The following is a 23,165-nucleotide window of genomic DNA, read 5'->3' as shown; positions in this document are numbered from 1 at the left end:
GACCCAAAGCTTCATTTTTTATTCAGCTTAAATCTTGAAAAGGGACTGAGCTATTAGAAGGATATGACAAAATTTGAAAAGTAAGATGTATGCAGCCTTTTAACATCCACATGTATATATATGCACATCAAGATATTTTATTGTTCCTAAGGTAACTGAGAATTCTTGGAACTGAAGAACATTCCACAAATGACAGGGTTTACAGTTATACTTAGGATGAATTTAAATCTCTTTACCAGATGCTTTTATAGGGGAAGAAAAGTCAATTATGAAATGTTAGGATAAAAAGATAAGTTGTTGAGAATAGGATAATGGGAATTTCCTAAATGACAGTAAGTTTATTTGAACACTACAGAATGGAAAATAGTAATGTTTTAAATTTCAAACATCATCGTGATTGGTGAAGATGATGTTCATTTTTTCTGGAAGGCATGTGGACTTCGCAGCTCCTTCATCCTGAAGCTGACCTCGAGTTCAGTTCCTAATTGGCAAAAGAAAGAGGGAAGCTGTGACTCAGAGGCTTCTAGGCATGACATCATGATTCCTCGGCAGTTATTCATTCATCAGAATTATTAGTCATTAGCAAATTTGAGACTCTAATAAAGAGTTACATGCTGACTTCATGTACAGTAGCATGTTTTTAGAAGAAATGACACAATTAGTTAACAGATCGGTCTGAAGGATGTTTTTTAAACCACGGGTTTGTTTCTTAAATGGCTTTTTTTAGTTACTACCCTTCAGATGAAAGTTTTTAAACTTCGTGTCTTCCAAAGAAGGAGGTAGTAATTTCCATTCTTAGACTGTGACCACCCACAAGCTTTAATATATTTAAGAGAGATTGTAACTAATTTTTTTAAGTCTATAATAACAAATTATTATTTTTAGTAGTAACGCTACTAAAAATAGTTTTTCTCAAGGAACATATTGTCTGCATGGGTACAGAAGAATTAATTTACTTATGTTGAGGGTTAGCGAGTAGAGTTGTGTGCTAGATTAAAACCTATTGTTTTACAATAGGTATTGTTTTTTTTTTAATTACTGAGTTTCAAAATATGTTCTTTTTCCCCCCCACCCCTCCAGAAAGACCTATATAGAATTAGGGGTATATCTCCTCCCTAATGTAAAACACATACAGTTTTCTTTTCCATGGGCTCCGAGAGTCAGTGGTTGATAAGGCACGGCTGCTTTTGCAGCTATCTGGGCTGGTGGCAGACTGGTTTCCGGACTGGAGGCAGACTCTGAGTGCTGACGCGTTCATGACCAGCATGATGATATATTTAACTGCGTCTCGGGGCTGGGCGAGCTGAACCTCTTTGGAGTCTATTCTCACACTTGCTGATATGTACAATGACCTTTTATGCTTAGCATTAAAAAAAAAAAGAGTTCTTGTGGTCACATGGTGATTGTAAAATGCAGGCAGCTCAGCTGTGTGCAAAGCACATGGATGTACCCAATTCCTTTTAGTTCTGTTTCTGACCAGATGGCATTTGAAAAAAGGTAAGCATTACACTTAACATATACACTTGAGAATAAATAGAAAGGCAATCAGCATATATGGAGGTCTGGGGGAAGGAGAAGAAACAAGTTTGCTTATGGGATTTCTGGATAAAATACAGTGATTACTGATCACAATGTTATCACGTAATCCGGTTTATCCAGAGTCTCTGTGTCATCTTCTTTGGCTTAAATAATCATCGAGATATAAGTTGTGTTTTTCTTGAAGCTTACATAAGGACTATCTGTTAAAAATATATCCTAGACCCCTTTGAGTTATGCAAAAAATTAACATCTCTAAATTGTTACTAACATGTACACTTGGTTTCCATAGAAAGCGTCCTTAGAAAGTGAATTAATTCTGCAAAACTTCAAATGACCTTATGCTTAGTGACATTTCCTTTAGAAGGTATATCTTTCAGTAAGTAGTACTTTACTGAAACTTAGAAAATCATTTTTTTATCTATTTATACAATGTTTAAGAAAACTTCCTCTTGTTAAGGCCATCTGAAATGAAAAAGAAATACGAGATCAAGTTGTAGATGGTATAGTTTATCAATTATAAATTTCAAGACTTTGTGTAAAAGGAAGACAGATTGATCTCACTTTAGGGTAGCTTTCCTAAAATCAAAGAATTGTAGAGCCTAACACATGAACTCATTTTCAAACAACATACCTTGGAGTCCCTCAGCTGCTGCTGCTTGGATGTGTCACGGGCACCCACTTACCCTATCACAAGCCATTCCTTCGTCCTTAGAGTTCTGGGGGAACTCTGTATTATTACACCGCTGCCCAAGCGGGACATTTAACATGTATAGCAGTCCCTTTGTACCTTCATTCAGTGGAAACATGATGCTAGTGACTTCTTTTAAAGCATCAGCCACGGTCTACCACTCAGGTGTGCCTGGTGATGACTAATTAAAACTCTTGAGTTAGTCTGTAAAATTTTTGTTCACCCACCCACATTTCAGAGTGTGAAGTAACTGTGAGAACTGCTAACCTGCTCAGACCTCATCCAGACCCTCTAAGAAAAGGGGTAGAGAGAGGTAAAATTGGGATTTTCCTGAATTCACAGAATTTTGTAGACCAGACCCAAGTTTGTTCAGAAATAACTGATAGACTTGTTAATCAATCTTAATTCCATGGATTTGGAATTTATTATAAAGTCTACAGGGTGGGTGCATCCCATGAACCTTCAAGAAATATCATAAATTAGTAGTGTGACCAGTAAACAGAGTGTATGGCGAGGAGAACAAGCTGGTAATTTGGATTCTGTATGCTTGGATTTGATAATTTCAGGAAATGTGTAAGCGGGATTTTTTAGGAAAAAATTTCTATTATAATTTTATTATTCAGAAGTAGTACCTGTTTTATTGACAATTTTAAAATAAAATAAAGATAAAAGAAGACAATGCGGTGGTCATAATTTTTTTGCTCTGGATTAATAACGTTTTAGAGGATATTCTTTGAGTCTTTTTTTTCTGTGACTATATAGAGTTACAAAAAATGAGATCTTGCCATTCTTAATGGAAGCTAGTTTCAGTTACAGCTCGCTTCTCTTTCCATGTTTCTAAATATATTCTATTACATAGTTTAATAGCTACACTGAATAGATATAATACGAGGGTTATGCACTTACATTCTTTACCACTGCCCTATGATGTTGGTAGGATTTCTCACAATCTGATTCCAGACCTTAAACTCATATACTGTGTTATAGCTACCTGGCTTAGTTACATTTCTCATTATTTAACATTTAGGCTCATTTATATGGTTGGTTGGTTTGCATTTTAGCGATGTTGTGATAACACTCCGTTGATAGATATATATTCTTGACTACTTCTTGGACTATATAGATCACATTCTTAGAAATGTAATTGCTGCTTCATTGGATATTTGAAACCTTAAAGCCTTGAAAGGTTCTGCTTGTTTCCCTTTAGAAAGGCCTTACCGACTTGGAAGCCAGTCCTTAGAGAAAAGGATGCAAGTTCTGGCCCTTGTCAACACAGGATATTCACACTTTTTGAAATTCTTTTCCTTTGTTTTGGAAAAAGAAATTGTTTTAAGCTTCATTTCTATGGTTAATTGTACAGTCTAATCTTTTCCCCATTTATTGGCTTTTGGCCTTTCGTTTTGTCTGTTCGTATTCTTTGTCTGTTTTAAGTTGGTTGTGGTTTTCTTATTGATTTTTTAACAGCTCTTTAAATATTAAGGAGGGTAATCACTTATCTTATATACATAGGCAATGTTTTCCTAGTAATTCATTAATTCGTCTTTTAATTTTGTTTATGGTAATTCCTGAATATGGATTTTTTAATATTATATGGTCAAGACTAACAGTCTTTCCTTTTTATGATTTAATTCTTTGGTATTATGTTAAAAAATCCTGCCCCATTCCAAGATTGCATAAGTATCTGTTAATAGCTTTTTCCTGGAGCTTGTGGGATTCTATTTCTTTTTACCTTTTAAACTGCAAGTTAGATATACAGTATGGTAACTAAAGCAAATTTGTCTATAAGTATTCAATATTTATTCATCATATATTTGTTGAGTACTTAAGATTTGGGCTAAGTACTTGGGACTTGAGTTATAAAGAAAATTCCTATATACTCCCTGTTAATGAGAAACAGATTTTGTTTAAGCAACCAAACTAGTCATCTACTTTAAACACTGAGGTGCAGGACAGCAAAGAAAATACCATAATAGGAGTAGGAACGACTTTACATGAGAACTCAGAAATGCTTCCTGATTAAGGGAGAATAAGAAAAGTCTTTAAGAAGTTAATTGGAATGAAAAAGTTGCAACTTTTTATAGGGGAACAAATACTATGAGACTAATTCCTGTATTGATATTTGGAGTTGACCACGAGTGAATCTTAAACTAACATTATTTAAACTCCATAATTAATTACCAATTACCAGTCACCAAACTGATGATAATTGTTTTATAGGAATTAACAGGCACTGCTTTTCTTGTGCCATGAAGGTTTAGTGAGAAAGAAATTACAAGAAACAGAGAGAAACTGTTTAGCAGCCACAGATGTCACGCTCATGTGTGTGTGCGCGCACACACACACACAAATTTCTGTACTTGCGAGTCCATTAAGGAGAGCATTTCATAACCTTATACTCTCTAAGCTAAACTTAGCCTTAAATGGGCATCAGAGAAATGCCAGAAGATCTGTGGGAACTTAATTTTTTGGCACCAGCTCAGATGACATCCTTATCTTGAATGTCATGAAGAATGCAAGGAATAGAAAATTAGAGGGAAAAAAAAAGCAGGCAGCGGAAAGTAAGAGGAACGGAAGGAAAGAAGAAATTCTTCAAGGGTGATAGGGAAAAGGAAATGTAATGCCAAGACTAGGAGTAGGAGTTCTTGATTGTGTGAAGGAACAGAATGGGTTGGGAGAATATGAATTGGTTGGTTGATCTGATCTGGGAGAAGCCTCTGCTTATGGAGGTTTAAATCTATGGAATAAAATTTAATGTTTTGGCCATCCCATTAGATGCTGGTGTTTTATCCTTCTTTGAAAGACTGCAGTGAGTATTTTCATTATCCAGTCCTAAGGGCCTTTATTTGTATCTTTCTTTGTTCATTTTTGATTTATCTACCTAGGGTTGGGGAAACCTGCAAAATAAAGCAAAAAATATTCAAGTATTTTATATTTGTATAACTCCATACCCATTTTCCTGTTATCCCATTTCAGCGTCACGTTGAATGACTTTAGAGGTGAAGTGTTGTAGAAATTTCGCAAAACTGCCCCTAAAATTAAATATAATAAAATGTTAGGATTAAGTAGAGGTAATTAACTCTAAAATGTCAGGGGGACTGGGAGGTTTTGTAATATACACCATGTATTTTAAAAATCTGAGAAATTAAAAACTTTACCAATTAAGTTCTGGCTCCGGGGTTTCAAATAAAGAACTATGGCCCTGTAATTCTTTGAGAGTTGTTGGGAAGATTAAAAGTGATGCCATGTGAAGCACTTGACACATAATAGCCGAGTGCTTGGCATGTTAGGCACGCACTACATGCTGTTTTAGGAATAAAGGGTGTAGGTGAAACCAAGACTTAATATTGGCAACTGAGTGACCTTGGAAACGTGATCGCTATCTAGTGCATATACTGGAAAAGGAATTTTCACTATGTGTTGATTATGTCAATCTTGGAGTATTTTTGTGTGTGTGTGTGAAGATTAATATATAGTATAATATCTTGTACCCAGAAATAATGATTATTAATGCAAATCTCTTTTTAACTGGTCTCTTCAGTCATCCAAAAGAGAGCTATGGCTGCTGGATATTCGAAATGGAATGTTCAAAAATCTAGAATGGAGGAAAAAGAGATTTGGGAGCTATTTAAGTCATACAAAGAAAGTTTAATGCTGTTTTCCTTGAGAGTGGAATGAGTTGGAATAAATAGCATATTTGGGAGGTTCACATTCCTATTCTGAAAATTAAATGAGAGAGATAGTTTCTAGCCAGTGGCACATAGTAAGTGCTCAATAAATGATAAGCTATTCTTATTAAAAATAGAGCCAAGGTATGGTGTGAACTCTTGCCAAAAGTGTTTTGATGGGTGGAGGACATACAGACTCAGGATCCCTGTTTGTCTTAGTTCAGGTTGTATCAATTTTGAATAATGTCAAGTTTCGTCATTTTAACCTTCATGTTTGTTGACAATATAGATTCACTGAAAAGTTAGCATTTCATTATCTTGTTGTTAATGCTAACTTGTATGTCATGCAATTGAATTTTTTTTTTTAGATCCTACATATCTTGTCTTGGCATGCTATCATTAGCTTGACCTTGTTGCTATCATTTATTACTCATTATCTAACTGGTCTCTTTAAAACGTCGTAATCCACCTTGTTCTCTAGGCACATGGCATTGTTCTAAGCATTTTATAGTACAACTTATATGCACATAAAATTTACCCAAAGTGCTTGTGATCAATAGGACTTGCACATTGCTAAATCTAATATAAGAAAGAGTCCAGAGTCATTGGCCATCCTCCCCCAACTTTCTTTTCTGGCAGAAATGTGTTATGCTCTCTTATCTTATCTGCCATGCACTCCTTTCATTTGTAATAGCACTCTTCATCATTGCCTTGTGGCTGCTTAGTTACTTGTCCGTGAATCCCTTAAAAGCACAGACTTTTATCTTCACTTGCCTTTGTGTTTCCTACACTCCACACAGTGCAGCATATGGGAGATGTACCATATATGCGACTATGTATGTATAGAGATCCCATGTAGAAGAAATAGAATGAAAAGGTGCAGGAATAGTAAAGGTCCTTGAATGTTCTTGGAAGGTTGTTGAGCTAGAGTTACTGTAGTTATATTTATGGAAAGGGAAGAATAAGGGATGACTCTGGAAGAATAGAGTTGGACCTTAGTACACGAACTCTGCCATGTCAGGGTCAAGCAGCTGTCCTCTACTGTGTAGTCACTGGGAGAGGAATTAAGAAGGACTTCTGTCCTTGAAAGTAGTTGTCCATAAAGGCAGCAAACAAGTTGGAATGGAGAGTGAAGAAACCATTTTTAAGAACTCATTGCATATCAACTATAGAGTAGTAATGGGTTATTAAATTTGTATAACGTTTTCAATGATACTGTAATTTATATAGAGAAATTAAACAGGAAGTGTAAAATTTTGTAATATTGGGGAAAATAAGTTTATTGAACACTTACTGCAGTAAGTACGTTAGAGGAATTGACACAAAAACCCCAGGATGCTGTTTCTTTTTCAGTCACATTACAAATGAGAAAACTGAAGCACAAAGAGGAAAAGCTGCTTGCTCAAATCCACTCACATAATAATAAGTAGATAAACCAGGTTATGAATACAGGTGGCATAATTTCAGAACCCATACACTTAACTACAACTTTATTTTAAAGGAAAGATATCAGCCATATTCTATAGTATACCATTGCTAAAGTAATACAGTGCCATTCTTGAGAACCAGATCATATCAGTAAGATTAATGATAACAGGGTACGTGATGCCAAGTGAATGAAAGGATGGATAGCTTTTTTTTTTTTTGTATTCCTTTATTTTATCCTCTAGAGAAATCGTTTTGGTTATAAATTTCAGATTTTTCTCCTCTGAATTCCTGAGCCCAGATTTCCTTTTTTTAATGTGGTCTCCCAGAATACTTGATTCATAATGCTTAAAACAAGATTAAGACTTCCATTTTCAGCCAAAATAGAATAACAGGAACCAGATTTCCTAGCTTAACTGTCTGCAAAGAACTAAAAAACAGGACAAAATATATGAAATCATATTTTTTAAGGCATTGGCCATCAGGCCACAGAGGATGATGACACCTTTAGAAAGGGGAAGAAGCTGTTCGGTTCCCCCAGGTTACTGCCTTAAGAGAGATTCCAGGGTGTGCTTCATGGAGAGAGAGCCCGGCGTGTCCTGGGAGAGTTCCGCAGTTGAGAAGTTGGAGTTTAGATTCCAGGGAGACCAAAGGGACTGGAGGTCTCAGGGCAGAATGTGGGAGAGGAGAGAGCTGTGTGTACAGGCAGGGGCCCCTGGAGCCCTGCAGAGTCCCTTCAGCGTATCAACAGCGTGCCGAGCAATGTGGGCAAGTGCGGGCACTGCCTAAGGCTGCAGAAGGAACCACCCAAGGTTTAGGGGGAACAAGACTTGGATTTCACATCAGCTCAGAAATACTGCCTTCTCCACAAACTGTACTGGAAAACTTTGTAATTCATGGAGCATTGGGCAGCATACTCAGAAATGTCCTATCTCACTAACGGGAAATAATTGGCCAGAGACTAAATGCTGCTCTTGTCTTGGCTAAAAGAGACCTTAAAATCAACACCCCAAAAGATCAAACATTTAAGAACAAAGTTTAAGAGTATTTGTAGGAATTAAAAAATCCCCAGTGCTCAATAAGGTAAAGCACACACTGTGGCATTCAATCAAATATTACCGATCAGAAATTTTATGCAGAGCAACACAGGAAAGTGTGAGTATAGTGAGAAAAAATATTATTACAACCACACAGAGAACTGATATAGGTGTTAGAATTAGCACAGTGCAAGACTGAAACAGATCTCAAAAGTGTATTTTATATGTTCTAAAAGCTAGACCAAAGATTCAAAACGTTAAGTAGAAACATAGAATCTAAAATAAACTTACAGAGATGAAAACTGCAGTTTCTGAGATGAATAATGTTCGTATGGGATCAACATCAGTGTCGATGTTGTTGATGAGAAGATTAATGAACTTGAAGACATAGTGATAGAAAGTATTCAAAATGAAATTCAGGAAAAAAAAGATTTAAAAATATAGGAGTAAATCTGTGAGCTTTGTGACCACTTTCAAGCAAATTAAATACATATAATTAGATGTGAAAGAAGCGGATGGCAGAACAGAAAATTTGAAGAAAAAATAGTTAATTTTTCCTAATTTATGACACTATAAACTGAAGAGAACAAAAATGATAATTGAATCCCAAACAGAAGAAACACCAAGAAAATTAATATCAAGGGACATCATAATGAAATTGTTTGGAATCGGGGATACAGAGAAAATGTTAAAAGCAGCACATTTTGGACTGAATTAAAGAAGAAAATAAGTTTCTCATCAGAAACAACATACTTAAAATACTGAACTAAAATATTTTCTTCCTAGAATTCTATACCCAGCAAAATATCTTCTAAAAATGTAGTCAAAACAAAGGCTTTTTCAATAGAAAAGTTGAAAGAGGTTATCACCAGCAGACCAACAGTAAAAAAAAAAAAAAAAATATTACTTCAAGTGGGAAAAAAATTACCAGCTAGAAAAATGAATCTGTAAAAAGGGATAAAGCATATCAAAAAGGTAGTATATGGATAAATGTAGGAGGATTTTTCCTTGGTATTTGTCTAATTTAGAAATAATTGCCTGTTCTAAAAAATAGTTACAGTGGGTGGTGTGATGGTGGCTCAGTGGCAGAGTTCTCGCCTGCCATACTGGAGACCCAGGTTTGATTCCCTGTGCCTGCTCATGCCCCCCCCCCCCAAAAGTTACAGTGTGCTAGACAGTTTATAGCAGTTGAGGTGGTAAAATACATGAAAACAATTATCACAAAGAGAAGGAGGTTTTTCTTCTTCTTTTTTTTTTTTTTTAACATGGGCAGGCACCGGGAATTGAACCCGGGTCTTCAGGCATGGCAGGCAAGCACTCTTACCTGCTGAGCCACTGTGGCCCACCTGAGAAGGAGGTTCTTATTCTGTATATCAAATAGCATTTTTAAAAGGACTTAAGTTACACAAAGTGTGTTCCCAGTCCAAAAGAGGATGGGAGACCAATAGCACAGATAACTAAAATATAACCGAAGTGTTGATAACTGAATAACATACTTCTAAATGTTTGTGGATCAAAAAGGAAATCAAAGCAGAGATTAGAAAGTATTTTGAATTTATGAAAATGAGAACAGAATTTGTAAGAGTTTGTGGGATGACACTAAAAGAATAGTGTTCAAGTTTTCCAACTACCAAAGCAAATACCCCACGGTGAGTTGACCTCAACCAGGGGAGCTAATTGGCTCATGGTTTTGTGGCTAGGACAGGATCCAGGCACCCGCAGGGCAGTGCTTTCTCCCAGAAAACTGTGACTGCGGCTAATTCTTGGTCCTTGGCTTTTGTGTGACGTGGCAGTGTACCCAACAGCATCCTCTGCTTGCTCTTCCCTGTCTCCTGTTAACTTCCAACTTTTGGCTGCTCCCTGTGGGTTCCTCTGGTGCCCAGCTTCCTTTGCGTATATGGCCCTCAGCCATGTTGGAGTAAGGCCCCTCCTTGTGCTCTTCGGTCACCCTTAACTAGCAACATCTTCAGAGGCCAGGTGGGCTCCACCCACGAGAACAGGGGTTGCCTTTTGGGGGACATGATTCAATGCCCAGCAAGTACTTAGAGGGAAATTTATAGTTCTGAAGTCAAAAGAAGAAAGATCTCAAATTAGTGATTTCAGTGTCACATGGAAATGAAAATGACCTTCAGTAGCCAAAGGGGATTTGAAAAAGAATGAGTTTCTGATCAGGATTTATTATTGGCAGATCCACACATACTTTGACCCCTGATCATCAGTGAAAGAACAAATGCATTCCAGGGCAGTCTTTTCAACAAATGTTGCTGGAACAATTGGATAGCCATATGCAAAAAAAAATAATAAACTTCAGTCCATACCTCCCACTAAATACAAAAATTAATGTAAATGTAAAACCTAGAATGATAAAACTTCTAGAAGAATTTAGACAATCTTTATGATCTTGAGTGAGGCACAGATTTATAATATACCACACCAGCATAAATCCCATTAAAGAAAATTAGAGGTATGGATTTTGTCATTAATTCCTAGTCTTTGAAAGATATCATTTAAAGAATGAAATGTTAAGCTATGGAGCTGTTGAAAATAGTTCCAAATCATATATCTGATAAAGTACTTGTATCCAGATCTATAAAGAAATTTAAAAACTGAATAAGAAAATAAAGCCTCTATTAAAAAATAAGCAGAGGTTTGTACAGACACATCACCAAAGAAGACAAGTGGATGGCTTATCTAAGCCCATAAAAATCTGTTCAACATCAAAACATCATTAGTCATTAGAGAAATGAAAATTAACATCACAAGATATCACTAGACTGGAGCATTCTGGAAAGTTTCTTACATTGCTGGTAAGAATGTAAAATGGTACCAGTTTGGAAAATAGTTTCAGTTTCTTTAAAAGTTAAACACATACCTAGTATATGATTTAGCCATTGCACTCCTAATTTTCTGCCCCAGAGAAATGAAAGCATATGTCCATGCAAGGATTGTACCTGACTGCTCATAGCAGCTTTATTTGTAATAGCCCAAAACTGGAAACAACCCGAGTATCCATCAGCATGTGAATGGATAAACAGATTGTATATTTATATTATTTAATTCATAAAAAGTAATGGACAATTGATACATGCAATATGAATGAATCTAAGAACATTTATACTGAGTGTAAGAAGCCAGACCAACAAAGAGTACATATAGTATGATTCTATTTACATCTACTTCTAGAAAATTCAAACTAATATATTGTGGCAATTAGCAAATCAGTGGTTTCTTGGGGATGGGAAGGCGGGAGCACAGGTTGGAGGAATTTCAATGGAGGAAGAGGAAACTTTTGTTAATATATCATGGACTTATACATATGCAGAAAAACGATTCTCTAAATATTTGCAACTTTTTGTATGTCAATTAGACCTCAGTAAAGCTGTTTAAAAATTGAATAATGGAAGTAATTGTTAAAACATTTTTCTTTTTTTTGGTACAAGTTGGTTTTGGTTTTGAGGTTGTCTTTGATTATATGTTCTTTATGTCCTTGCAGAAAAACAAAGCATGTATTAAAACGTGTATTTAACATTTTCCCTAGAACTTAGTTGATTACTGCACGGTAATGTACAATATGAAAAAATACCAAAGAAAGTGCCTTGAAAGAATTAATGTGTAATGTGTGGAAGAGTCTTAGAGGGAATGGAAACTATATGTCTCTAAAAAAGTATGTTAATATCATAATACACATAATCCAATCTGTTCTTCCCTAACGGATTAAAATAATACTGTAAGCTTTCTTAAGCCTCTGCTGGAGTTAAGATTGCACTCAGTTGCTATTAGGGAAACACAGTAAGTGATACTTCCTGAAGTCCCCTGTGTCCACTCTTTGGGAGCTTTTGTGTTGGAGCTTTTGAGAGAGCAATGTCACTCATTAGCATCCACATAATCAGTTTAGATATCTCAAGGGCAAATGGGCATGGAGACAGGATACCACTAGAAAAATAGGAGGACATTTTAGTTATTTACAGTCACACCAGACGCTTCCTTTCAAGGAGTTAAAAAGTAAATTTATGTTGAGCAAAGTATCATAGCATGTAGGGAAGATGGATTTTCTGACTTTGAGAGCTTTTGCCCTTATGACGTCAGTGCAACATTTTAAAAAATATTGAATGTTTAAACTCATATTTTACAGATCTTTCTATTCTTATTTTTGTTTAAAACTTTAAAATCTGGATTTTATGTAGGCTTCCATTTCTTGATTTATCAATGTTACACTGTTTCTGTTTGTTGAAGATTGGATCATGTCCCCCAAGAAAGGCATGTCCAGATCCAAAACGCTGGTCCTGTGGGCATGAACCCATTGGTAAACAGGACTTTTGAAGACATTACTAGTTAAGGTCTGCCCAACTGGAGGAGGGTGGTCCTTTGTCCCATATGGCATCGGACCTGGGAGAAGAAGCCATGGGAGAGCTACCCAAAGCTAGAAATCAGTGGAACCCAAGACAAAGGAGAAGACACTGTCATGTGATGGGAAAGCCACACAATTCCCAAATTGTTGGCCAGTCAGAAGGTTCTGCCCCTGGAGGGAGCAAGCCTTCTGGTCTCTCAAACCATTAGCCAGTAAATTCCTGCTGTTAAGCGAACCCCTTGTGAGATACTTGGTTTAGCAGCCAGGAAACTAAAAACACTGTTATTTCTCTACAATGTTATTTTTTTTTCCCTAACACACCTGTTGGGTTGACTAAATGTTGTCATCAAGTGGCTTTATAGGAATTTCTCTGAGTGCTTTCTCACTGTGAGGAGTGTTGGCTTCTTGCCTTATCCTTGAACTCCAACTTGGGAAGGTATAACTTGGGGGCTTGCATTTTTCCCATTCGTATTTCTAAAGATATTGTCCAGTTTTTTTTCTGGAATTGAATGTGTTGTAAAGTCTAGTTCTTATTTTCCCTTCCTTCTCAAGTCATTTGCTGCTTTTTCCTACATACCTAAACAATTTTTACTTTATAACTGTGTATATAATTTGTTCTATGCAAGTTTGAGTGAAAGTAGCATAATCATTTGATCTGAAAGGATAGTTTTTCCTTATTTAAAAAAATTTTCTTCTATTATATCTTTGGGTAATTTTTTTTTTTGCCTTATTTAAGTTCTCTATTTTAGGTATACTGATATTCTTGTTTTTGTTAGGCTTTTCAGCCTAACTTTTTTTTTTTTTTTTTTTTAGTTTATAAAGTCATTTATTTGTCCCCTACGCAGTACATAACCTCAGAATACGGTTTGTTTTTTTTTGCTTTGCCTTTTTCTCATTTTTTAAAAGTAGAGATGTTATAGATTTTCAAAAAAGTCTACTTTTTAATTGCTTTGACTTGTTTTTTTTGCTCTGCATTTTCTGTAACTATTTCAAGCCTCTCCCCTTTAATTATTTTTCAATGGTCTGTTTTTACTTTTTCAAGTTAATGTAATGGTTTTGAGGATGAAGTTGTATGTGTGTGTGTTTAGTTTGTTTTGTTAGCATAAATATTCTCCATATTCTCCTTTTTATTTTATTGTTTTGTTTTATTACCTAGGGTTTGGCCCTTTTATTACTGAATTCATTTTCTTATGCAGTTTTGTTTTTGTTTTTGTTTTTCATGTGTGCAGGCATGGGGAATTGAACCCAGGCCTCCGGCATGTCAGGCAAGAACTCTGCCTGCTGAGCCACTGTGGCCCACCCTCTAATGTAGCTTTTAGCATAAGAAAGTTACAATACAGTGAGCTCATCAAGAATTTTCTTCTGTTTGGTTGATGGTGCTTTTTTGTATATTCTTGTTTTCTTAGTACTCTTTAGGCTTAAGGAAATGATTAATTATAGTAGTTTACATAGTTACTGTCCCTTTTTTTTTCCGTCTGCTTGCTTAAAGTAGACTGCTCTGTCAAAAACTGTATTTGAACTGATTTGATATCTGTGAATTCTCTTGCTCTCCTTTCTGAACTTGTATGAGACTTGTCTTCCTGTCTTAGCTCCTGTTTGAGGCCAGGTATTTTAGTGGCTTCATTTTCTGAGCCCACTAGGAAGAGGAAGGCATCAGGTAAGATTTGGGCAGCTTTGAAAGGATCTGAGCTCTGCAGCTCCTCATGTCATTCTTTGCATGTCTTGTGCCAGGATTACTCCTGATCATGGAAGTGTTGTCCTCTCAAAGGAGGCACCCCTGAAATTTGGGCCATTCCTGCCATTTCAGCATCAACCTCTGCTCCATCTTTATTTTTAGAGAATCATGCTTAGAATTAGCATCCCCATTTGTCCCGTCACTCTCCAGCAGTAGTTCATTTCTCTTGTCATTGCACAGGGTTTCATCCTAGCCTCCGGCTCCCTCAGAATCTTTTTTTTTTCTTTATGCTGTTTGTGTCTCCTCTTCTCCTGTTCAGTTCTGGTAATTGGCCCTGTTTGGTAATGATGAAAATGTCATCACTGTCTGTTTTATCCCCATCTGGTAGAGATCACAATGGCAGGTCCTCTCTGCCTTTCTGCTTTGATGAAATGCTATGTAGTTAAATAGGGACTTTCATTCCTCCAAATTGGTTCCTAATTTATCTACAGGCTGAATTCAAACTTAGTTCCCTAGGGAGAATTTGTGAGATTTTTCAGGATTTTGAACAATCATTCTCATTCCCTAGACTTCACTTAGGGAATGGATGATTCTTTTCTGTTTCTTTCCTTGGAAACGGATGATTCTCTTTTGTTTCTTTCCTTGGTTGCCAGTTTTCAGATACTATGTGAAGAGGTTTGTGCCCATTTCCGTCTTCAGGTGCTGATGGTAATTTTCATCTTCGTTAGCTTTGCCTTTTTTGTCATTGCTATTTATGATATTAGCAGTTGGAAAAGGAGAATCTCTGTTATTCCAGTGTGCTGTGTTTTCTAGGAAGCTGATATCATATTTAAAAGTTTTTTTGGCCTGAAGTCTATATTTAAAATCACAAAGAAAGCCAGGTATTATTGCTGCTGATAGACGATGATGTAATTTGAGATATTGCAGTTGACATTTGCAGGGAAGATTGTGGTGGTTTATTAAGCACACATCATTAAACCAAGAAACACTGGTTCTTCGGGTGCTTCATCTTTTGTGGATAAAAGAATATGTTTCTCATGACCACACTTAAGTCACAGTTTAATGCATGCAAAACTTCTTCCATATGGGCAAAGCTGCATGTTTGTGAATGTCTTCATCTGATTTAGAAATAGCATACAATATACGTTCCACATCTTGAACAAAATTGTTCTCGTCTTTCAAAAAAAGAATTAAGTTCTGAATGTCACAGTAGAGATTTTAATTAGAGTTTAACAGATGACCTGTGATCTTGAGCAGTTTAATTCGAAGTAGTTCCTTGCCTCAAAATGAGGGCATTGACAAAATCAACATTTACCAATCTTTCTTGATCTGAAGGATCACTTGGGTTTTATGTTTTTGTTTGTGTGTGCATGTGTGTTTTGTCAAAAAATTGATGCCAACCTCCCTTCTTTGGAGGTTCAGATTTAGTGCTGTGGGTGGAATGATTTTTTAGCCGTCAACAGGGAACTTTTTAAAACTCTGACACCCAGGCTTCATCCCAGATCAATTACATATAAGAATTTCTGGGGCTGGGGGCCCACACCCAAGCAACAACCTTTTAAAGCCACCAGGATAACTCCATTATAAATCAAAGTTTGAAAACACTAGTGTAAGTTCCTTGGAAAATCCCCTGGATATTTTTTTATAATTAGGAAAAAGTTGAGAAATCCTATATTAAAATATCTGCAAGATTTTATCCAATGATTCCATTTCTACATTTTAGAGCCCAAATTATTATTATAAACAGATTTATGTTAAAATTCTGTTGCTAGAATAGACTAAAAGTTTGTCTCCCTCTTAATATGGCAAAACACGGTTTGAATAGAGTCAACATTATCTTCATGTTTTCTCCTTAGCACATATTTTCAGATCCCAGTGACTTTAGTAAAAACTACATATTCCTGCAGGGGGCAAAACTGAGCAAATAATGTTTATAATAGCTTTAAATCTTAGTTGCTGTGTGGTAAACTATACTTTAAAAAATCAAATGTAGAAAACTGAAAGCTTTATCTGGTTCTTTGTAAGGAAAATCACACTTGTTTGAAACAAACTTGTGACATCAGATTATGTTATAATCAAACCCTGTAGCTTCTTCAGTTATATTAAAGTGTTTGAGGTTATAGTGAGATGTACAAGGGGTATAACACTCCAGAATTTTGATTTTTATATTAATTGTATTTATATAGTACTTCCTTTTCTGAAAGATTTATTTTGGCTTTTTTAAGTATATATTTCTCACTCCACAATTATGTTTTTCCTGTTTGTATCTGCCTCTGCAAAACTAAGTAATATTGATTATTTGCTTTCATTTTTACAGTCTCACGTTAGACAACTATGATATAAATTTAAAAGTGATGCTAAAAATTAAATGCTTCTTAGTTATTTTTAAATGACAGGCATCAAACAGGTTGGGCAAATGTATAAGTTGACGAGTATGATGAAACATGAAGAAATCAAAAAAGTTCCACTGGATTTTCAAAACTTGGTGACATTTATCCTCAAATGTTCCAAATTTAAATTAGATAGTAAGGAAGGAATTTTTGTAATTCAATCATGATCAAATAAGCAGCCCTGAATTGCTTGAAAAATGCTAAGTAGCTTAAATGATTAATTTATAACATTATAAATGATGATTGTCATGTCAGCCTCCTTGAGGGGAAACTTCAGCTTTTCCCTTTTCAAATTATTGCCCTTCCAAAATGGGGAGCTTTCAATTATATAACATACATTGGTACACAAGTCAGTGTGTTTTAATATGAGCTGCGGAATACAGAGCGTTCCCTCCACCTGCATTTGAGTGAGGGCATAGGAACCTGATCTCTTCTAATTATTTCAGGCATGATTTGTGGGAGATGATATCTGAAAAGTTGTTTGCCTGGGGGCTTGCCTGGGACCAGGGAATACCAAACAGCATTTTTCAAGCACACGGTATTTATGGAAAAACCTAAAGCAAGAATCAGGCAAGGAGATCAAAGAGCATCAGAGCAGATAGGAAAGTGAGGGGGTAAAGGAGGTAGATACTTTGAGAAATCCTGTGGAAAGAAATTATAGTCATTGAATAAACCCATGACTCTCTAGTGAGATGTCTGACGCTTTTTTAACTTCTTTGCCTGCTAGGTAAGATCAGGGGTATATATGGGGTTTTGGAAAAATCCTAACCCTCAAGTGTTTTAGTTACCCAACTACTAAAACAAATGCCTTACAGTGGGTTGGTTTAACAACAGAAATTTATTGGCTCATGGTTTCAGAGGCTAGAGTCTTGCTTCCACCCGGGATTGGTATCTTCAAGTTAGACAGCAGTGTTTGGGGTTCCTTGGCTTTTCTATCACCTGGTAATGCACATGGTGGTGTCTTCTCATCCTTCTGGGTTCCACTGAGTTCCAACTTCTGGCAGCTTCCTGTGACTTTTTTTTTTTTTCTGCATCCAGTTTCTTTTGCTTATAAGGACTTCAGCCGTATTAAATAAGGACCCACCCTCATTCACCTTGGGCACACCTTAACTAATAATATCGTCAAAGGTCCTGTTTACAGGTGGGTTCACCCCCAGAGGACCAGGACTTGGGGCCTGAGCATGCCTTTTGTGGGGAACATGATTCATTCTCCAACACTCAACATCTACCGTGTCTCTGTGGGGCCATGTAGGAACACCTTTGATGTGTTCAACCCAAACTGATGTGGGGCTGTTAGGTGATCTCTTCCAGGAGTTCCAGAAGATGACGATGTGTCTGTCCTCCACCTTCCCGTTAACCTGTTACCCAGTCACTGCCCCTCTTCTGGACTTTTCATGCATTGTCTCTTCTGCCTCCTACTGACTTCCTCACAAAGCCCCTCTGGACCAAGGGGCCAGACTTTCCTTTTGCTTTTCCATCAAGTCCTCCTAGGACTTTCTGAAGTCTTATCTTCCTCCCATAGATGCCAGCCTCAAATGGGTACCAAAGAGGGTGAGACTGATCCAGTGGCAAGGGCCAGGCTCTTCCAGTCATCGAACTAAAAACTGTTTGGAGATTCTGTGTTAAAATACTTTTACCATCCCATTACAAAATATTTTGAAGTATGGTTCCAGCCTTGCCACTAGTCCAAAGACACTACTGTGAACTAGGAAAAATGCCCCTTTCTCTAGACACATGACTGTCATTTGTCAGAAACGTGTTGAAATCAACAGAAATCATGGGGAATGCATTGTTTATGTCCCCTCCCCCAGCCCCGTACTTGTGGCAGTACACAGAGGCTCTGTGTGGTTCAGGCTGTCTTCTGACGTGTTAGGATGACGCTAAAGCAGAACCTTCCAGAAAGCATTATTTAACCAGTAAGCGGTACCAGGGCTTTTCCAAGAAGTTTGGAGTGGACTGTTGGACACCTCTGCTTTTGATCCTCATTCATTTGGCATTTAATTGGCATTTATTATCAAATCAGAATTTCAGATCTAAGTTCCTAGTGGTTCAAAGAAATTTGGTCCACTGTTCTCTGAAGATCTGGGGTTTCTTGAGTGTCCATGTGTTAAGTTTTCCTAAGTTTAGAGTTTGGTATTCTGGGTTTGGGCAAATCAAGCCAACTAGAAATCCTTAGTATTACGCGGATCATCAGTGTAACTCAAAGCAAACAACCCTCCCATCTCACCTTATTCCATTTGTGAAGACTTGTAAGAAAGGATATATCATAATGTCCCCAAGGGATTATTTAACGTTTTCTTTTCCTTTATTTAATAGGATATGTTTTCATTTATTTTTTCAAGTCTTACACCTTTCATTTATTTCAGTGGTGTTTTGCAGTTTTCAGAATATAAGTTTTGCACTTCTTTGTTTATTTTGTTCCTAAGTATATTATTCTTTGTTATTCTAAATGGAATTATAAATTTCATTTTCAAATTGTTCATTGCCAGTTTATAGAAAACAGTTAATTTCTGTATGTTTATCTTGTATCCTGCCATCTTGCTGAAATCATTAATTATTTCTAATAGTGTTATAGTGGCTAATTTAGGGTTTTCTATATACAAGGTCATGTCATCTACAAACAGATACTTTTGCTTCTTTCTTTCTAATATGGATGCCTTAGATTTCCTGTTTTTTTGTTTTTGCCTGATTGCCTTGGATGGAATATCTAGTGCAATGCTGAATGTAAATGGTGAGAGTAGACATACATTTTTTGTCCCTTTTCATAAGGGGTAAGCGTTTAGTCTTTCACCGTTAAATATGTCAACTGTTTTTCACAGAGGCTGCTTTTCAGGTTGAGGAAGTTTCTTATATGTCAGTTTGTTGAGTGCTTTTATCATGAAAATACATTAGATTCTGTCAAATTCTTCTTTGTCTATTAGGATTATTGTATTTTTTAATCCTTTTGTTCGATTGATATATTACATTTAATTATTTTCATATGTTAAACCAACCTTGCATTTCTGGGTAAATCCTACTTAATCATGTATGTAATTCTTTTTATGTGCGGTTGGATTTGGTTTGCTGATTTTCTTTGAGTATTTCTGCATCTGTATTCATAAAGGATATTGTTCTGTAGGTTTCTTTTCTTGTTGTGTCTTTGGTTTTGATATCAGGTCAATGCTAACTTCATACAATGAGTTGGAAAATTTTCCGTTTTCCTTTTTGGAAAAGTTCTTGAAAAATTGGCATTAATTCTTAATTAAATATTGAATAGAATTCACCAATGAAGCCATCTGTGCCTAAGCTTTTCTTTATGGGTAGTTTTTTCATTACTAAACACCTCTTATATCTGTTTTAGGTCTAAAAAGACTTTGCAATTCTTCCAGAGTCGGAGTTGGCCGTGTATGTCTTTCTAGGAACTTGTCCATTTCTTCTGACTTATCTTAATTTTTTGGCTTACTGTTGTTCATAGTATCACCTTATAATATATATTTTTTTATTTTTGTAAAATGATAATAATGTCCCTACCCTCATTCCTGATTTTAGTAATTTGAAATGTCTTTTTTCTTGGTCAGTCTAGCTAAATGTTTGTCTTTCAGCAAATTAAGCTTTTTGTTACATTGACTATCTCTGTTATTTTTCTGTACTCTATTTCATTAATTTCTGCTTTTATCTTTATTATTTCCTTCCTTCTACTTGCTTTTGGCTTAATTTGCACTTACTTTTCTAATGTCTTAAGATGAACATTTATTGATTTGAGATCTTTATTTTTTAACATAGGTGTTTACACATAAATTTTCCTTTAAGAGCGATGTTATCGGTATCCCACATGTTTATGTCCATTTTCACTGGTCTTAAGGTATTTCTAACTTCCATTGTGCTATCTTCTTTGACTGTCAGTATTTGCTTCATGTCTTTGGTCTCTGTTGTTATGTTTATACTTACTATATACTCCTGATGAATTGACCTGTTTACTATTAGGAAGCTTCCCTTTTTATCTCTAGTAATGATTTTGTTTGATTTAAATTTTGTTTTTGCCTGATATTAGTATGATCACGCCACTCTTCGTGATACATCTTTTTTCATCCTTTAAGGTTCACCCTATTTGTATCTTTGAATTCTAAAATGTGTCCCCTGTAGCATATATTGTGCCTTGTTTTATTATCCAGTCTGACAGTCCCTTTCAATAGGATTCTTTAATCCATTCGCATTTAATTATTGATGTGGTTGAATTCACTTGTGTCATTTTGTTTTTGTTTTCTATTTGTCCATGTCTTCTTTTATTCCTCTGTTTCTCCTTTGCTGCTTTCTTTTGTAAGTGAATGTTTTCTCTTATAACACTTTAATGTGTTTTCCTGTATATTTTTGAGTTTTTTCTTCTTGGATGCTCAAAGGCTTACCATATATATCTTGTCAGAATCTGCTTCAGATTAATAATTAATTCCAGTTAGAAACAGATATTTTACTCTAATAGAACCCTATTTCTTTTTCTCCTTTTTGTATTATTGTTATATACATATTACATCTAAAAATATAGTTATCCCAATAAGACATTGTCATGATTATTACTTTATACATTATAATTTTGTCTTTTAAAGATGCTAAAAGAGGAAAGGAACATGTGTACATATTTAGAGATTTTATTGTATTAATCTTCCTATTTACCATCTTTCTTCTTTAAATTTGTCCCTGTGTATTTGAGTTACCATCTGGTATAATTTTCTTACTTCAGTACAATTTTAGTGTTACACACCTCCTTTGTGTGCTATCGTCAAATATGTTTCCATATGTTATTTATTGGCCCAACAATACAATTTATATGCATACTATTTTATATAATTGCCTTTTAAATCAGTGTTTAAGAGAAGAAATGTGCATTTATGTTCTTTTTATATTAGAGAAGTTGTGCATTTACAGAACAATCATGTATAAAATACAGGATTTTCATATATCGCCCTATTATTAACCACCTGCATTGGTTTTAATAGGACTTCTTAATAATTGTACTATAATTGTAAGTATAGTCAATGGTTAAGTCATTTAAGTTAAAAAATGGTTTAACTTAACGGTTCACTGTATAGTTCCATGGATTAAAAAAAATTATTTTGTTACCATATATTCAGTCTAATAGTTTCCCTTTTCATCACATTCAGATATATAAGTGCTGTTAATTATGCTCACAATGTTGTGTCACCATCACCACCATCTATTCCAAAACATTTCCATCATTTCAAATAGGACCACGGTACATTTTAAGCTTAACTTCCATTCCCTTTCCCCACACTCTCCCCTGGTAATCCGTATTCTACATTCTGACAGTGAGTTTGTTTATATTCTAATTGTTTCAAATCAGTGAGATCATATGATATTTGTCCTTTTGTGTCTTTCACTCAACATGTTATCTTCAGCTTTTATCCATGTTTTTGCATGTATCAAGACTCCATTCCTTTATAGGTGACTAATATTCCTTTGTATGTATGTACCACCTATGCTTATCCATGCATTGGATAAACTGATTAATGAACACTTGGGTTGCTTCCATCTTTTGGCAATGGTGAATAGTGTGTCTGTGAATGACATAGTGCTATATTCGAGTCCCTGGTTTCAGTTCTTTGAAGTGCATACTGAGTAGTTGGATTGTTGGGTCATGTGGTAGGTCTACACTTCGCTTTCTGAGCAACTGCCAAATTGTCTTCACAGCAGCTGCACCATTTTACACTGCCACCAGCCGTGAGCGAGTGTTTCTGTTTCTCTGCATCCTTGCCAACCTTACGTTGCTGTGAGTTTTTGATAGCAGCCATTTCAGTGGGTTTGAAATGGTATATCATTGTGGCTTTGATGTGCGTTTCTCTGACCATTAATGACATTGAGTATCTTTTTATGTGCTTTCTGACTATTTGTAAATCTTCTTTGGAAAGATGTCTGGTCAAGTATTTGCCCTGACAACAACTGAGTTGTTTATCTTTTTGTTGTCAAGTTGAAGGATTTATATATATATATATATATATATAATATTAAACCTTCATTAGAAATGTGGTTTCCAAATATTTTCTTCCATTGTGTGGTTATCATTTTACTTTCATGATAAAGTCCTTTGGGGAACAGACATTTTTAATTTTGATAAGGTCCCATTTTTGTACTTTTTTGTTTCTGACCTGTTCTTTGTGTGTAAAGTCTGAGAAACCATTGCTTAGCACAAAGTCCTGAAAATGCTTTCCTCTGTTCTCTTCTAGGAATTTAATGATTTTGGCTCATATATTTAAGTCTTTGGTACATTTTGAATTGACTTTTGTTTAAGGTGTGAGGTAGGGGTCCTCCTTTAATTTTTTTGCAAATGGAGATCTGGTTTTCCCAGAATTATTTGTTGAGTGACTGTTCTTTTCCAATTGAATGATCTTTTCCACTTTATCAAAAAT

General features: G+C 35.6%; 1 protein-coding gene and 1 long non-coding RNA gene across 2 annotated transcripts in view; one reads left to right on the top strand and one right to left on the bottom strand.

The window, feature by feature from the left end:
* Nucleotides 1-23,165, top strand: part of FBN2 (fibrillin 2) — a 260,472-nt gene that overhangs the window by 19,286 nt on the left and 218,021 nt on the right. The gene's annotated exons all lie outside the window — the stretch shown is intronic.
* Nucleotides 129-22,041, bottom strand: LOC143664893 (uncharacterized). Its single transcript, XR_013166660.1, has 4 exons — nucleotides 21,931-22,041; nucleotides 5,176-5,256; nucleotides 1,134-1,360; nucleotides 129-481 (listed from the first exon to the last, which is right to left on the bottom strand). It is a non-coding gene; the product is annotated as an uncharacterized LOC143664893 (long non-coding RNA).

The sequence above is a fragment of the Tamandua tetradactyla genome, chromosome 20 (assembly GCF_023851605.1).
Source record: "Tamandua tetradactyla isolate mTamTet1 chromosome 20, mTamTet1.pri, whole genome shotgun sequence".
In the NCBI taxonomy this organism is placed as follows: Eukaryota; Metazoa; Chordata; class Mammalia; order Pilosa; family Myrmecophagidae; genus Tamandua; species Tamandua tetradactyla.
Note: the sequence above shows the minus strand (reverse complement) of the source record. Positions and strands in the feature narration are given on the sequence as shown.